The 17,288-nt window shown below is 36.8% G+C and overlaps 1 long non-coding RNA gene across 4 annotated transcripts in view; it reads left to right on the forward strand.

Annotated features, from left to right (window-relative positions):
* LOC123781038 (uncharacterized) overlaps nt 1-17,288 on the forward strand; it is a 325,582-nt gene that overhangs the window by 285,450 nt on the left and 22,844 nt on the right. For 3 of the 4 annotated variants that reach the window (XR_015727441.1, XR_015727444.1, XR_015727440.1), the window contains exon 7: nt 16,845-16,936. The exons of the other annotated variant lie outside the window; for it this stretch is intronic. This is a non-coding gene — a long non-coding RNA (uncharacterized LOC123781038). The remainder of the gene's footprint in view (nt 1-16,844; nt 16,937-17,288) is intronic. 4 annotated transcript variants of the gene reach the window in all.

The raw sequence follows: 17,288 nt of genomic DNA on the forward strand, positions 1-17,288 counted from the left end.
TTAGTAAATCATTTTCCTCTACATTTTCAAATTTGTTATTTAATATTATATGTGATGTTCTTATTATCCCAGATTTTCTTACATCCATAGTTTTGTTTCCTTTATCCTCCTTAATCTTGTAATTTTTGACCTCTTTTCTTAGGCACACAGCAGTTTTTCTGTTTTGTTTTTTCAAAAAGTTTTATAATCTATTATTTCTACTATTTCTGTTATGTTTTGTTTTCCTTTCCATTAATTTTGTGTTTTACCAGTATCTAGTCTCTCTTCCAGGATTCCTTTTGTTTATCTTACTGTTCTTATAAAATTTTATAATTTCTTGATTAATTTCCTTACACTTTTGTCTTTGTTAATATTTTAAAGCTATGCATTTCCTCTGAATATAGCTTTTGCTGTATTTGTTACTATATATTTTGTAATTTTCTCTTTGATACATAAATATTGAAGAGTGTTAATCTTTTTGGTTAATATATTTATAATGTACTCTTGATTGTTACTAGGGAATATGACCTATAAGTTCTCCACTTTTTAAAATATAAAGCTGCTTTTTCAACCAAATGCATGATATTCTTTCATAAGTAGATACAAGAAAAATGGATGGTATATGTGCATGTTTATGCATATACACACACATATATGCGAATACACACACATATTATATTTTATCACTATTACGTATTTTCTCAGTTTTCTTCCCTGATTTTTGACCTTTGACCCACAAATAAAATATTTTATTACCTTTACACTATAATTTTATTTTTATCACTATCTCCTTACGTTTCTAATATAAGGATATATATACACCTCTTTTGCTACTAGGTACTACATACTAGGTTACGATTGATGAATAACATGAAATATGCCTATTAGAATTTTAAAACATTCCTCTTTATACTACTGTTTAAATTTTATATCTAAGCTTTTCTAATGACATGTTGACATACTTACCTTTTCTAATGTTTGCATTTGCCTGGTATCTCTTGATTTATCCCATTATTTTCAACTGTTCTCTATCACTTGGTCTGAAGCAACCTTCTCGTGAATGGCATGTTGCTCGATTTTGTTTTTTAACCTGATTTGACAGCCTTTGTCTTTTTATGGAAGAATTCAGTCAGAGAATTTGGTTTTTAAAATGAACCAGAGCATAGGAGAGAGACAGCCTCTGCATATTTAAGTGGATCGTGTTCCAAAGATGTAGAAATTATTGAGGCAGGAGAACTAGCTAGCTTCTTACAGAGAAAGGGGTTTCTACAGGGAATGCCCTAAGAACTCCAGTGAATTCTTTCACGATTAAGAGAATCACTGAGATTCCCCTTTCTCATCGGAGTGTTCTGTGGGGAAGAAATAAAAAGCTAAACAGGCCAGGAAGCTGAGACAAGAATTAAAAAAAAAAAAAGAAAAAAAAGAGTGAGCCACCAGAAAACGTCAGTCACCACTAAGCCAATTAAGGACCAGGAGATACAGCTGGATGTCCCAGACAAAACCTATTGGAGGTCAAGTGCAGACAACTCGTGTGAGTTCTTGCACAACTAACGTATCCCTGGTTGCCAACTGAGTAACACACAGGGAGACATCCTCCTACCACTCACCCTCCCTGTTAACAGGCAGGAACATTGCAGGCTGCAAAAATTAGAAGCAATGCCAAAAGCAGGGTTGGATCCAGGTTTTGTGAGGACTGAAGCTGAAGCTAATTGGCAGTGGGGGGCACTCTTCAAGAAAAAAAACTACAAAATTAGGTACAAATTTGAATATTTATAGAGATAAGAAAAGGAATCACAAGAAACGATCCATGTCCTTAGAGATTCAGGTCTACTTAGATCTTTTTAGGATAAGCAACCCGAAACCCTCACATACTAATGTTGCCTGATTGTATCTGGGTGTTCCTTCTCCATGTGAAACACTCCACAACTCTCAGCTCTGGCAGGGACTATGTGAGTGAGAAACCCTGAAGATTAAGCTCAATTAGCCTCAAGGTAAACACCTCTGGCCAAGAAGTTGGCATCTATAGGAGGAGGAAGTATAGGATATCTGTGCTCAGCTCAGGCTAACCCTGACAGCCAGGCCCAGGAATACAGAAGGCGGTCCTAGAACAAAAGGCTGCTAGCAGGAAGCAGCCCAAATCAGTAAACTCGGATTTACCCATACAAAAGGTCAGGTGACTTGAGAACTCTGCTGTCAATGTCCTAATTTCCGAATCTTTATAGTTGGTGAAGGTAAGCCCTATTGCTTATCAGAGAAACAGAGTGGGAGAAGCCTAACCCCTGGAAAAAAATACACTGGGTAGCAAGATATTATGAATGCTGAGCATTTGGTGGCGTCACTCACTTTTCAAAAACGGTAGGACTGTATACTATGAAGAGAGAGGAGTTGAATTAAAGGGCAATTTGGTAGACCTACAGTAGGACAATCCTAAGCTTATGCAGCTCTATTTTTTTTATTTTGTAATTGACTAATTATAAATTGTTTATCAAAGTTCTGAAAGAGTGTGCAATACAAGATTCCTAACCCTGGCAGAATGGACTAGTTAGCAAGCCCCTGCCAGTCAGTGAGGCCGGTGTAAGAAAGCTGGGCCATATGGGAAATCAGGTCATGTCCTCTAAGTTCAGTGTCCCAGCACAAGATATTGTGAAGTCATTTTAAGGAAGTTGATTGATTGCAATCCCTCACTTCAGAAGAGGGGGGCGGGGAGACAAAAACTTTTGATGGGTTTACCCTAGATTTAAAGCCATGGAATCAAACTCAGAATTTTCTGGGGAGGCACCTTCCCAAATATTCAGGCTCTGTCAGGCTTCGCTTCTAAGAGTCTATTACTGTCCACACCTTTCTCCTATTAGCTGGAGAGATAAGGGACACTTCACCTATAGGTGTGGCCTGGATGTGCTGAGGAATTGAGTGAGCTTGAATCTGGCAATATATTAAGAGCTGAACCTCATCTGGAGTGGTGGTAAAATGATGTCAGGCGTATTGGCAACACCCAGAATTCAGCTCACTGACCTAAGTCTAAAGCTTGCGTATCTGGCGTGAGTGTTTGTATACAGTATCTTTTATGCATGCTTAGTCTATCTAAATAAGGGTTCTCCCTCCGTTCCTAATCTGTCTCTACTTCTCTGCTAGGGACTTGAATCCTACTTGGGTCAGGTATTGACAACCCACTGAACCTGCCCGGACCCTCTTCCTAGAGAATGGACCTCATGTCTCAAGGTTTATCTGTGTCCTGCTTCATACTTAATGGACCCCATTCCCCCAAGAGACTCCTAGACCTATAACCACTTGAAAGAAGAGTTCTGAAATTTGCAAATGTCTGCTGACCCCTCTTATTGTGTCTGCTATATGGTCTCTCACTGGCAGCCACAAATTAAAACTCCTTATAATTGAGGTCACATGCTTTTTGGCTACCTATATAGAACCATGGACTTGCTATCATTTTCTAAAGGAAGCATCAAGCGTAGGTAAATTAAGACATTTAAAAGAAATCCTGTTGTGTTTCAGGTTTAATATAATATTCCCAGATACAATTCTCAAGACAGCCTTTTACATTTCCCACAGAAATGAGAAGGCCAATGAGAAATGGCCTAATGTTTAAGAGAATCTGAAATCGTGGATATCTTGATGCTCTTCCTTTATTGTATCCCAAATTCAATCTGACCTTGTTTTAGGGATTTAGTCTCTACTAATTTCATTTCTTACGACACATGTAAGAACTAAGTCTGAGGAATATGAACTGTAGGGCCTGTGGGCAGGCTGCCTCAAGATGGGCCTCTTTGGCATGAAGATTATTCTGAGCTGAAGGCATTCCAGACCCTGTGGCCTTAAGAGAAACTTTAACCCCTCCCTTAACTACATAGAAGAATCGAAATTGGGGATCTTTCCCAGAATCAGGGTTATTAGCTGAGATAAATTGAACTGAGTTACCCATCTGTATGGCAGGCAACATCTAATTACCAGTTTCTGCTCCTCTGCTTACTGCCCTGTGGATTGCTTTCTTTCCTCTGAAGTCCCAGACCCTTGCCCCCTTCTGCTTAGTTCAGAATGACACACATTCCTCATTTTGCCTGAATGTCTTTGGACTTGCCATGTCTGTGTGGCTTCCCCGTTAAGTATGAAATTAAATTTGATTTTCTACTGTTAATCTGTCTCATATCAATTTGGTTCTTAGTCCAGCAAGAAGAACTTTCGAGGGGACAGGAATCTTGCTCCCCAACATAATCTTTCTACTTGTGTATTTGTGGGGTTTTTTTGGGATAAAGCATCTAATCTTTGGATTACTTTTTGAGCCAGTTGATATGTATCATAAACTTCCTGTGTGATAATTTTGCATTAACAAAATTTGCCTTGGATTTAATGTTTACTTAGGCAAATTTGTAGTATAAAACACTGTTTGCCATACACATGTTCTTGAAATAATGTGTCTACTCTTGTGATATAGTTGTGGTGTGTTTGGAGATTTTCTGTAGGTTTTGATTTTTATTAATGGGACCCAGCTACCAGATTGTAGTTAGAGACTATTTCAGTTTGATAAGACGTTCACTACATTTGTAAAGGTGGAGGAAGTATTTACTGGGATGGAAGATGCTATCCCAGATTTTTATTTATTTGATTTTATTTTATTATTATTTTTAAAGATTTATTTACTTATTTCAGAGAGAGTGTGTGGGAGCAAGGGGAGGGGCAGAAGGAGAGGGAAAGCAGACTCCCTGTTGAGAGTGGGGCCCCATACAGGGCTTGCTCTCAGGACCCTGAGGTCATGACCCCAGTCGAAATCAAGAGTTGGAAGCTCAACCGACTAAGCCACCCAGGCACCCCATACTTTTAAATGAAGATTAAAAGCTTAAATTAAGTATAGGAAAGTTGAACGAATGCCCAAAAGATTTAAGGTTGGAGTGTAAAACCATTATTCAACTTTACTGTCACTGTCAGGCTAACTGTAAATCATATAGTTAATAATATAATGAATACAATTTATTGAGTGCGTACTATGCTTTCGGCACTGTTTTAAGCATTTCGCATGAACTAACTCATTAAAATGTTATAACAACCCTATATAAAGTAGGTACTATCATTAATGACATTTTCTAACTATAATATATTAAATATAAAATTGTAGACATATTATGAAGGCAATTTAGCTCCAATTATATTTTGAATCTCAATTAGAAATATTATTTTTTGAGCATTTTATCTGTCAGTATTATTTAGGATAAAATAAATTATCAATTTGAACTGTATTTTTTAAAATCATTGCTATAAAAAAATAAACAGTATTTTTTATAATCATTGCTATAAAATGGCACCAGACTACAGAAGTAACATACAGAGTTTGAAATCCTTTTCTGTGATTATTTATGTTATAATCACCATAAACTATAAAATTAGATAAAGGGTATGGACACTTGCAAAATAAACTGACAACTCTGTAAGTTTGCCATCATGTTTTAAATTGTGTCACTTTTGCCTAGGAATTTATTTTAACAATATTAAGTAATGTTGGGAATATGATGTATGTACAAATGTGATAATCAAAATTCATAAATGTTCAGGCACCACTGATGTCATACACACAGTAGTATTCTAAAATAACAAGGTGGGTACAGAGTCTAATACTCATTTATGCCCAATGAAGGCACAAGAGAAAAAAAATATCTCCAAGTCAAATTTGAAAATCAATATTCACGCATTTCAAAGAACGCTATATGCAAGCTCTGATTGTAGAAACATTTTTTAAAGAGCATTTTCTCCTCCATTAATTATGTCAATTGCTTCCCCAGCAATTTACATTCATGAACCTTGGTTTCTAAGGCATTTTATAATGACAACATAAATGAATGAACAGAGCCTTTTCAGCCTTCCCTTTATATGAAAATGGTTAAGGGCACCTTTTAAGTGTTCCCATTGTTCTATCACTATGTACTTCCTCTGAGAATAATTGCATTACCTTTGCCTTCTCTAGGATATCCTTGAAAATAAAAGCCAAGGTTTTATCTCAGAGGTAAATGTTCTGCAAACCTGAGACAGTCATCACTGTACTTCCTAATTCTCTTGCTGAAGCCCATGACCTTCATTGTCATCAATCTTGGAGAATAGCTTTCAAGCAGTTCCATTTTAGTGACTGAAAGTGAAATGTTTTGTTCAAATCACCACAAACAAGTCACACGACAACTCTATTTACTTGTTAATGGAATAGCAGAACAGAGACGCTTAAGGCAAACCAGAGGTTACCATCAAGATCCCTCCTGGGGTTTACATTACTTCAGGTGGTATGTTACAGATGGCTCCTTACATAACCAAATGCATTAATGATGCTCTATTTTAACCTTACCTAATTCACTTACGTAAGTGGCTGCAGAGTATTAAACATCAGCCCTGCTTCCTGGTACTAAGCCAGAATTCTCTCATGGTCAGGGCATTCTCCCCTTGGAGTAAGGTAGACGATGATAGATGTGATATAAATTACTACTCTCAAACCATAAATTACTTGTGCTGGGTCCCTGCCAAGGCTCTTATCCAAGGAAACTCCAATGGGTCAGGTTGAGTACCAAGATACCCTTCAAACAGAAAGGATATGCAAATTTTAGCAATCTTTTTTGTAACCATAATTTATTCCTTTTATGGATTCATTCTCACATAATTTTTCAATTAGAGCAGAGCTACTTCCCCACAGGACCGTCTCACCCAAAATAATGCATCAGATGTAGGGATTTATCTCTCATTGACTGATTCATTCCTTGGACCTCCTCAGAGAACCGGAAGAGGGTGGTTTCATCATTATGCTCGCAGGTGTGTTACCTAGCTTGGAAAGATAAAGTTTAATACTAAGGATCAAGGCATTTGGGGGGTGCCTGGGTGGCTCAGTCGTTAGGCGTCTGCCTTTGGCTCAGGGCATGATCCCAGGGTCCTGGGATCGAGCCCCGCATCGGGCTCCCTGCTCTGCTGGGAGCCTGCTTCTTCTTCTCCCACTCCCCCTGATGGTGTTTCCTCTCTCACTGGCTGTCTCTCTCTCTCTGTCGGTAAATAAATAAAATCTTAAAAAAAAAAAAAAAGGATCAAGGCATTTGGGGGCTTTTCTCAGTTCTAAGTTATTTATTTATTTAAATAAAACAATACATTAAACTTCTAGTTAAACCTAACACTTCTTGAAGAGCACACTAACTGATATCGCCAGAATGAAAATGAGGTTTTAAGTCCATATAGACAAATACAGAAGAAAATAAGACAGTAGCATAAAAGACTTTCATTTAGAGAGAACACGAGAAGATAGAATTGATTTATCAAGGCAGGGAGAACCTACTCTATATGACTTCAGACAGGAATACTAATGATAAGTAAGTATATCCATCCCTGGACATTGTGCTTAGGACTTGGAGGCATACGGTTCTCCAGTGGGGAGGTATCAAACAAGGGAATTGTTTGAAAATAGCAGAGGAAGGAATTAGAACCCTCGTCCTCTCCTACTTCTGGAAGCCAGGAAATTACTCTTTTCCATTCATACCACTCACTGGCAAGTGGTCAAAGTTTTACTCTCTGGAGAAATTAATGTAGACAAGTTCCGGACAACCAACAACAGAAAGGCAGGAATAAGGGTCCACATCTAAAAAATAGAAGTAATATGTGAGAATTTGTAGGGGCACATTGCATAGTACATGGTAGAATTCCTAACTGAGGAATATCCTCACTGAGTGGTAGTGTGTTCAGTTCCCCTCGTCCACCCAGTTTCCAGAAGACTAGCATATTTTACCACCACTCCACCTCCATACCTGAAAATAAGACTGGGAGGTTTAAAGGATTTTCACATATTTGAAAGTTCACCCAAGGAATAGCCAACTCCTTCCCTAAATACCCTATTATAAAACAGTGTGAGGTAGGGGTCCTGCTTCATTTCCTTACATTTGAATATCCAGTTGCCCCAGCCCCATTTACTAAAAAGACACCTACTACTTTTCGTTTCTCTTTATCCTCCCACTGCTTGGTTCTGGAGGCATATTCAGCTATGGAAGTACATGGCAAAAAGGGAAATTAAAGCCCTAGGTTTCTAGCCATCAGACTTAGAAAAGGGGCCCACAGGAAATGGAGAGTTAGAGATATTGAGGAGAGGGCTCATTCTCAAGCTGCATGGATCTGACCATAAACAAGTATCAAAATTTTGATAACAGAAATGCAAAGTGGAACACAGCATAGGTCTCAGATTTGGGCAATCAGAACAGGTCTGAATAACACTGCAAAGACTGTAAAAATTGAACTGATATTGGAACCACAGACCACAAAACATAGGTTAGAACTGGTGGTCTGAAGTTAACTTAATGGATGGCCTGCTAAAACAAATGAAAATTTTAACATTTTCCATAGGATTTAGATAAGATGCAAGAATCTAATAACATATTAAAAATATCCAAGATATAATGCAAAATTACTTGACATGGAGAATGGAGAAAGTCTCAACAATTCACAAGGGAAAAGACAAGCAATGGACACCAATCCCACGATGACCCAAATGTTGAAATTATGACACAGAGACCATGCTCCAAGAGCTAAGGACCAACGCTTTGGAAACAAATGGAAAGACAGGCCATCTCAGCAGGGAAATAAAAGATATAAAACAGAACAAAATGGAAACTTTAGAACTGGAAAACACAAGAACCAAAATTTAAAATATACCTGGTGGACTCAATAGCAGGATGGAGGTGACTGAAGGAAGAGTCAGTGAACCTGAACCTAGATCAATAGAAACTATCCAATTTGAACAACAGAGAAAAAATATTGAAAAAAAAAAAAAAGAACAACTGCTCTCCTCACAGAATTGCATGAAATGCCAAAAGTTCTAATTTTCATGCCATCAGAATCCCGAAGGAGAAAACAAGGAGGGTAGTTTAGAAAAAAAATATTTAAAAAGTAATGTCTGAAAATTTTGCATAATACATAAACTTAAGGTTTACAAAACTCAGTAAAGCCCTAACATGATAAACTCAAAGAAGTTCATGCCTAGATATAATCAAAGTGCTGAAAACCAAATTCCACCACCCTTCTCCCATTCAAAAGGCAGTCAAAGAAAAACAGCATATTATATGTAGGGAGTCAACAATTTGAATGGTAATGGACTTCTCATCAGAAACCAAAGAGGCCAGAAGGTAGTAAGCACACAGTTTTAAGAGCTTAAAGAAAAGAACTGTCAACCCAGAATTTTGTATCCAGTGAAAATATTTCTTAGGAATGAAGGTGAAATAAAGGCATGTTTAGATAAAGAAAAATAAAGAGACTTCATCACTGGCACATCTGCTCTGAAACAAATACAAAAGGAAGTCGTTAATAAAGAGAGAAATCATAGAAATGAAGAAAGAAGAAAAGAATTGGTAAATATATGACTAAATATATTTTTTACTTAAGTTCTTTAAAATCTAGATAGTGGTTAAAAATTGCTTGGTGGGTTATTTAATGTATATGAATTGTAATACACATGACAACGTAAAGGAAGGAAATTCAGGCACCTATATTGTAGTACGTTTCTACATTCCATTTGAAGCTGTAAAATAATAATTTTAAATGGTGAAAATATAAATAGATTGTAATGCTTTAGAAAAATTGCTAGGAATATACTGAGATACTAAGATAAAAGAAAAATTTAAAAATTAAAAAAGAAAAGAAAAAGAATACTAGAAATCTTCAAATAATCTAAAAACATCATCAAGGAGAAGTAGGAGATTTTAAAACAGGAGGGACAATCCAATAACAAATAGTCAAATGGCTAGACATATGAAAATATGTCAATAATTACATTAAATACAAGATGCCTAAGCATATCAATTAAAAGAGATTGTTACAAATGATTAAAAATAAAACATGAGTGAATTATGTGCTATCCCTAAGAAACGACTTCACATATAATGCATAAGTATATTAAAACAAAAAAGTGGAAAAACCTATCATGCAACTAGTGATGAAGAGAATGCTAAAGCAGCTATAATAATATCAGAAAAAGGTAGATTTCAGAGAAAAGAAAACTTATGAGGAAAAAAAGTAAAATTACACAATTATAAAAGGCTTAGTTCACCAAGACAGAGAACAACCCTAAATGTGTACACACATAACAAGGGAGCTTCAAACTGCATGAAGCAAGAGCTGACAAAAATAAAAGAGAAGTAAATTTAAGATTATAGTTTGAAGAATTCTGCTCTAAGATAATGACATAGAGGAAGACCCTGAACGCACCCTCTCCGTGGACGCCCCAAATCTCCACATATTTATAAAGCAATGCCTCCTGAAGAAGTGAGGGCTAACTGAAGATAGACCACATAGAGAGCAGCAAGAGAGATGGAGACAAATTCAATTAAAAAACCTGTTTACATATAAAAAATTATAGTTTGGTATGTTAACATTCCTCTTTCAGAAACAGATGAAACTGGGAGACAGAAAATCAGTAAGAATATGAAAGAATTAACACCAATCTGTCAACTGAGGCTAAAAGAGTGAGACAGAAGAGGCAGTTTCAGGGGACATGAGGATGTATTTTGAACTGAACAAAAATGAAAATACAACATATCAAAATTTGTGGGATGCAGCTAAAGACATTCTTAGAGTGAAATACATAGCATTAATTGCTTATATTAGAAAATAAGAAAGATCTCAAATCAATAATCTAAGCTTTCACTTAAAGAAATTGAAAAAAAGAAGAGCAAAACAATCCTAAAGCAAGCAGAAGAAAGGAGATAATAAGAGCACATCAATGATACTGGACACAGAAAAAAAATAGGAAAAGATCAATGAACATAAAATCTCTTTTTTTGAAAAGATCGATTGTATTGGCAAATCTCTGGTAAAACTGACAGGAAAAAAGAAATACAGATTACCAAGATGAGAAACAAAACAGAAGATATCACTACAAACCACTTTAAAAAGATAGTAAAGGCATAGTACAAACAACTCTATATACATTTGCAACAGCATGGATAGACCTGAGGGTATTTATAATGCTGAGTGAAATAAGTCAGTCAGAGAAAGATACATACCATATGATTTCACTCATATGTGGAATTTAAGAAATAAAACAAATGAGCAAAGAAAAAATAGACAAACAACCCCCCGCCCCGACACTTAAGTTTAGATAGAGAGAAGAGACTGGTGCTTGCTAGAAGGGGGTGGGTGGGTGGGTGGGGGAATGGGTGAAGTAGACAAAGGGGATTAAGAATACACTTGATGAGCACTGAGAAATGTAAAGAATTGCTGAATCATTATATTGTATGCCTGAAACAAATATAACACTGAATAAAAAAAATAAAGATAGTACGGGGAACATCTTCTTTCATCATGGTTTTAACAGAATCAGAATTCTCACACATTATTCTCTGGTTTCATTTTATTTAGCTTGGGCAACTTCATAGCTGGAGTTATGAACAACTCTTGTTCTTAACTGATACCAAGATATGAAAAATGAAGTCCTAACAACTCATATTCAAGTTATTCATAGTACTTGGGTTTGCAAGTGAAAGGTGAAGCCTGAGCAGACTTGCAGTGCCACTGGCTGAGTAGGAATTGGTCTCAGGTCAAGAGATGAAAATGTAACCAATTATGTTGAGTTAAGGTTGATTAACTTTCCTGTCAATGGTGACATAATTCTGAGATTGTTATGATTCTACACACTGAGTAAACAAACTCATCTTTTCAAGCATTTTCAACCATTAAGCTTAGGGAAGACGTGTGTGCACATATAGGCTTTTGTTTATATGTGTTCAGTAAATAAATATGTAGGGAAATAATATTTCATTCAAGAGAGGTATGTACGCATTCTCAAGTAATCACTATACGGAGTGGAATCATATTCTCTGAATAAAATGGGGTTTGTAGTAATGCAAATATGGGTTTGAAAATTAACTCTGCTGTCTTACAAACTGTGAGAACTAGATAACTATTTAAGCTCTTGAAACTTCTGTTTTATGATTTGTAACATCTCAAAGGGTTATTATGAAGATGAACAGCTTTAATTGAGAAAGTGCCTGTAAAGCACATGTTGCTATCATTCTCTCAGGCTCCTCCAAGTGGTGGGAAAGATGGCTACCAGTGGTTCTGACCTCCCACATTCTGGGCCCCTTGGTCAGACCTGGAAGAGTCTTACCCACTTTGTTGACTTCTCATAGTTACTTGAGAGCATTTTAATTTGATCTCCTGATTTAGTGAGCAAGTGGGGTCCAGATCACCATGCCTAATTCTATGAAGCTTTATTTCTGACACGTTCATTGGTCCTTTAACCAATCTCATAACACTCCTTTCTTGAGCACAAATTTCATCTATGAATAGCAATAATCAGGGTGCAGTTTGTAGGGAGCATCTATGTTGTTTTGACTGGTCTTTCTTGCATTTTATATTTTGGTCATGTAGACCACACTTGTGCAATCATTAGCTCACAGCTCAGGAGTGTGGATTTTTCAGTGTTTCTGATGTTACTCTGTGAATATCCCTTATTGAATTAGCAGGTCCATCAGGTGACCCTGCAGCCTGGAGTTTTGGAATGCCAACTCTGTATTTCTCAGATCTTGCAGGGACTATGTGGACAGTGGATATTTTCATAAATATTAAGATGGAAAATCAGCACAAAGCTCTGCTTCTCTTGGAAATAGCAGGAGAGGACAAAGAAACAAACATTTATTGAGGGTGTACTAGGCAGAATTCTAAAATATTCCTCTAAGATTTTTCAATACAATACCTGGGACTGTAAATGTGATGTGAAATCACAATTGTTATTATGTTACCTTATATGGCAAAGGGATTTTGCAAAGATAATTAAGGTTACGAATCAGCTGACTTTGAGTTAATCAAAAGGTAGCTTATCAGGGCAGGCCTCCACGAATCACACAAGCTGTTCAAAGGCACATTTTCTCTGGCTGACCTAGAAAGGAAAGTCAGAACCAAAGTACTGAGATGGGGGCCTTGTGCAAGGACTTCTGGGAACTGAGAGTGACTTCCAGCCAAAGGTAAGTGGGACAACTGCAAGGAACTGCATTTTGGCAGTAGCAGGAATGAGCTCAAAAGGGGGCTCAGAGCTCCAGATGAACATTTGGCTGGCTGACACTTTGATTTTAGTCTTGGGACCCTAAGCAGAGAACCCAGCTAAGCCCACCTGGACTTCTGTTCTAAAGAACTGTGTGCTAATAAATGAGTGTTGTCTTAAGCCACCTAATTTATCACATAACAATAGAAAACTAGTAACAGATGTCTAACTGTAGCCAGGTATTCTCTTTTTAATGTGACATTTAATTTAATTATTACAGTCGTCTATAAAAGACAATCCTCTAACTATTTTACAGATGGAAAACAGATTCAGGGAATTCATATGACATGTCTAAGGTTTCATAAGTTGTAAGTGGCAGAGCCCAGATTGGGAGTCATGGCTGTCTATAAGGACAAGCAGCTTTCATTACGCGAGTCTCAAAAGTCTTGTGGACTAAGTCGCGGGGATACCACCCATCCAGTGAAAATCACTCCAGAGGAGCGCTCCAAAGGCACACACTCTCCCCTTGAACTGCCCTGTAGTTGTAGACTGAAGACAGATCAGCCCCAAAGGCTAAGATCATTCATTTTCTGCGATTCCTCTCTGTCTCCTTTAGTCTATCATGACCTCTTCGTAATCACAGTATTCTATTTCTGAACCATGAAGAGAGTGCTGCCGTTTCATGTAGTATTCTGTTTTTGTTTTCTGCAAGGACTTATCCTGAAGTGTTTCAGATTTTGCTTTACCTATATGCAATAGTACTGATTTCAGCTGACAGCTTAACTATTTATAGTTAAATGCACCCCCCATCACTAACCAAAGGGAAACAAGAAATAAGTTCCAACTTCCTTTTTTTTTTTTTAAGATTTTATTTATTTATTTGAGATGATAGAGAGTGAGAGAGAGAACATGAGCCGGGGGGCAGAGGGAGAGGGAGGAGCAGACTCTGCACTGAGCAGGGAGCCCGATAAGGGGCTTGATCCCGAGCCCCTGGGATAACGACCTGAGCCGAAGCCAGATGCTTAACTGACTGAGCCACCCAGGTGCCCCAAGCTCCAACTTCTCATTCCATGTAAAATTCACATCATTTTTAAGATGTGATTTGTCAGCAGAAGGCCTAGCCTAGTTTACCTAAGACTAAGCAGACTCATCTGCTAAATCTTCTATTTGATCACCAGGGCCATAGGAATAATTAATTGACTGGGTTATAACAATTCTCAGAAACAAAATATATCCCGAAGTTATTATCTAAGTCCAATTATATTCAACAGTGATTTTTATAGATTTTCATGTAGTAACATTGTTGTATTTTCTAGTATTCGATTTGTTATAAAATACTGTTGCCATGTGAATCCTACTTTGATCTCAGATATATCGAGTGAATTCCTATGCTATTCTTTTAAGAATATAAGAATGCTGTTTTTTAAACATTTAGCATAAATAATGTGAGACAACACGCAGGGAGCTTGCACGAGCCACATGGCCTGACTTAATCTTTCTTTGTAAATGGAGTATTTTCTGAGTTTAATTATTTTTTTCACACCAAAAGAGCTCCAGTTGATGCTCTGGAAAGAAGTACTTAATTGAATTCTACCGTATAAGATGTTTCCTACTGCATCAGAGTACTGAAAGTTCATTCTGAATTATCAACTATAAAGAATAAATCAAGCAGTATGTGCTTCTTAAAAATATACAATATAAATAATTAAAGGAAAAATATTCTTAGTTCTGAGTGAAAGAAAATAAGTAAATATATTAACCTATTTATTTCTTGGATCTGTATTATTCATTTATAGAATTATAATCATAGCATCTACAAAATTAATTATCATTTTTTTTCCTAATATTTAAACACAAGTACTTTCTCATGTTATCTTAGTCTCTGTAAGCATCACTCTATGGCTGACTAATTTCCAAGACGTGCCTATAACTGAATTCATTAATCATTTCATTATTTTTTTAGATATTTAGATGTGGTCAGTTTTCCTGCAGTACTTTAATGAGTTTTTATTTTGGTATAAATCTTTTTTGCATTTCCTCTATTTTGAGAACAGGCTACTTTACGTCAGTTGTGACTGATACTTTTCAGTTTCAAGTCTCCACTTATGCAAATAAACACAATTCATTATACATTTCATCCTCTAAGATCTGATGCATGTAGTCCCTTAATTTTCACTTTCTCCTAAGCCAAATTTCTCATCCGCTGATATAGACACCTCAGCATCCAGTGATTAAACCCTGGCATTCCTTTCACTGTCCCTCTCCATCACAATGTTTCCTGCTCTGCAGGATAACTAGTGATTAACTTTAATTACAGTCATGACCACGTCATATAGCAGAGGCCAAAGGATGATTACAAATCATGTTTCATAATATTATTCAGAAGGATGAAGCTTCAACACGGCAGGCTCAAATAACTAATTTGCATATCATTACATAGAATTTAAATGGACTTATTTCATCCACTCTTACCCATTAGTCGTCTTATTACAGTTTAGAAAATTTATTGAGTCTGTACCATGAGTATGCAGGTGAAAGTAAAGGGTGGCATTCCATCACCAACACAGTTATTATGATGAGAAAAAATTTCCCTAGGTTATTTTGTATTCTGCCTGATTGAATTGATTATATCACTCATAGGTCATCGATACACCATTAGAAAGTTTTATAAGATTTAATTAGGTGGAGACAGTAACAATTATTATAATTTACTGATGGTGTGCTATAAAACTGTTACTATGCCAAGTTGTCATGCATTATCTCATTTAATCCTACAAAAACACTCGGGTCTCTATTTTAAATATGTGCACATTGCGTTTTAGAGGAGATAGGCAACTAAGTTCATTTTGTCGGTAAATAGCAGAGCCCAGATTCAATCTTGGGTTTACATCACTCCTCAAGCCAAAGCTTGAAACTTGCTGTGTTCTGTAGAAATTTCCTTGAGGGGTGCTGGGCAGATATAGTTGTATTTTGTACGTGGTGTGCGAAGATAATAGTCTTGTGTATTTATTCAATTTTTATTTTTAAATTTTTTTAAAGATTTTTAAAATTGATTTATTTGACAGAGCACAAGGAGGAGGAGCGGCAGGCAGAGGGAGAAGCAGTCGAGCCCAATGTGGGACTTGATTCCAGGACTCTGGGATCATGACCTGAGCTGAAGGCAGACGCTTAACCAAGTGAGCCATCCAGGTGCCCCTCACTGATTTTTAAAACACTATTTATCGAGGGGCCACCGTGTGACAAGTACTAAGCATCATTTGTGACTCCATTTAGTGTTGACATTCTTGCTTTATTGTTACGTAAGGAAGCCGGTACAATCACCTGAAAAGAGAGCATGCATACTCTCTTTTGGACATGGTTTCTGAGTCTTCTGAACAAAGATCTCAAAATTAAAGGCTGTTTTAACTGCGGGAGAAGTTGAACAGATACATGAATTTAAACTAAGCCTTTACTAAAAGTGTGGAATATGCCACAGCTTGAGCCCTACTAACTTAAAGTTCTATTCCCAGAAGGCAGGAGCTTTCCCCCTTCTGGTGACTCAGGAAAAAGCAATGCCCACGTGAATGCCCACGTGGTCGTTAGCAGAAATGCGGGCGTGGCAACTTAAGACATTGCGGTAGTGATGGTTCACTCCCCTCTTAGGTTAAATGCTACCTGCACTGAGTCAGCAAAGGTGATAAAATTTGTAAGAAAGAAGGTGAAACAGAAATCTGAGACCAGACTGCCTGACCAGATTCACACTCCAGATCTCTAATCTCCAGTCATGTCCTTCACAGAAAGGAGAATGTTCATGTATTTACTATGTCACAATTAGAAGAAGAAGAACAGAAAAGGTGATAAATCACGTTTTTCCTTTTTCCTTTTTTTTTTCTTTCAGAAAAACTCAACCTTCCATTGGTTTTACAGACTCTTTGTCGAGGTTTTAGCCATGTGATTATCCAAGAACTCTAAGGAAATAAAAATGAAAAGGTAAAAGAAAATAATAAAATTAGAAAAAATGATGGGGTTCAGGGTTGGAACAGAAGCAGCAGAGAGAGGAGAAAGTACACATACACGTTTTAGAACCGTATGACCCTAATGCTTCATTGATATAGAGTGTCCATGCCTGTAAACTCTTAAATTGAAATGGATAGATCCAAATATTTGTAACTCTGTAAAGGTTCAAGGACAGTGTCATTTAAAGTTATCTCCAAAATAACTTCATTTATATTAAAAAGATTATGTTTGTCCATTGTGGGAAAATTAAGGTCACGGACAAATTTTAAAAAGACAAGAATTTTTTTCTACATTCTAGCCCATACTTATCCAGAAAAACCCAAAC

Source organism: Ursus americanus, chromosome 18, assembly GCF_024610735.1.
Source record: "Ursus americanus isolate L20-20 chromosome 18, mUrsAme1.1.p, whole genome shotgun sequence".
Classification (NCBI taxonomy): Eukaryota; Metazoa; Chordata; class Mammalia; order Carnivora; family Ursidae; genus Ursus; species Ursus americanus.